Source organism: Schistocerca americana, chromosome X (assembly GCF_021461395.2).
Source record: "Schistocerca americana isolate TAMUIC-IGC-003095 chromosome X, iqSchAmer2.1, whole genome shotgun sequence".
In the NCBI taxonomy this organism is placed as follows: domain Eukaryota; kingdom Metazoa; phylum Arthropoda; class Insecta; order Orthoptera; family Acrididae; genus Schistocerca; species Schistocerca americana.
In genome coordinates this window covers 324783385-324784829 of record NC_060130.1, presented here as the reverse complement: position 1 = coordinate 324784829, position 1445 = coordinate 324783385, and the positions used below count along the sequence as shown (strand labels likewise).

Here is a 1445-nt window from a genome sequence, read left to right as displayed (position 1 = left end):
CAACAATTAACTTGGTTTCACCTACACCTGTTGTACACGACCAGATGACTTCACTGTCACACTCAACTTTGACCTCAATAGAGACAATATTTCGGTCAACTGCAATGAACACTCCCCCTCCTATCGCCTCTAATCTGTCTTTCCTACATATGTTCCACGACTCGCTACATATCTCAGAGCTTTCAATTACGTGTTTTGCAGTAGTAGGGAGATGGTGGCTTGAGCACAATTTTGATACCAAATTGATGTGCAAAGTAATTAAACTCAACAATTAATTACCCTCCCAAGCCACCCGGGCAACGGCCTTGCCGCAGTGGATACACCGGTTCCCGTCAGATCACCGAAGTTAAGCGCTGTCGGACGTGGTCAGCACTTGGATGGGTGACCATCCAGCCGCCAGGCGCTGTTGCTATTTTTCGGGGTGCACTCAGCCTCGTGATGCCAATTGAGGAGCTACTCGACCGAATAGTAGCGGCTCCGGTCATAGAAAACCATCAAAACGACCGGGAGAGCGGTGTGCTGACCACACGCCCCCCCTATCCGCATCCTCAAATGAGGATGACACGACAGTCGGATGGTCCCGATGGGCCACTTGTGGCCTGAAGACGGAGTGCCCAATCCACCCCCACCTCCGCCGCCAGATGTCATGTGTTTTCCCAAGCTGGCACATATGTCTACACCCCCTCCCCCTTTCCACCCCTCCCCTCCCCGCCACTCCCCCATCTACCCTGCTGGCGGAATTTCGAATTTTTGCGGGAAGTTCGATTTTTGTGAAGAATTACGCATTTTGGTGGGATTTTCTTTGTCCCAGGGCTGAGCTGACGTCCTACCCTAACCCCTACCCAGGAATTGGCGGGAAATTAAAAAAGGCGGTACCTTTTCCGGGACTCTTAACTCTGGTCCTTCTGGACGGAAAGCCCAAGTGCACCCCCAACAAATAGAAACTGTCCAGACACAGGAGAGGAACTTAAGGTTTGTGTACATTATTTATTTTGACTGGGAAGCTACAGTAAAGATCAGTCAGTCCTAATTACGCAATTAATCACAAATATCGGTCCTAATTACACACTATATGCATAGCGCTACACAAGGACTGCCTAAAATCACCATACTGCTCAAAAATTCACGATACCACACTACTGGTGCTATCCTCCTGGAAAAAATTTCACAATACCACTCGAAACTGGATGCAGATGCACCAAGACTCTACCCTTCACGTACAAGCTGGAGGGAAAAAGGATGGGGTGTAAGGTACTACCTTTATTTTTTTGTGGGAAATCGATGTAGTTGATGAGGTACTGATGTTGGACAGAGAGGAGTTTGGTTCAAATGGTTCAAATGGCTCTGAGCACTATGGGACTTAACATCTGAGGTCATAAGTCCCCTAGAACTTAGAACAACTTAAACCTAAAAAACTTAAGGACATCACACACGTCCATGCCCGA

General features: G+C 48.1%; 1 pseudogene; it reads left to right on the top strand.

The window, feature by feature from the left end:
* Positions 1–295: 295 nt before the first annotated feature.
* On the top strand, positions 296–412 carry LOC124557274 (annotated as a pseudogene).
* The last annotated feature ends 1033 nt before the right edge of the window (positions 413–1445 follow it).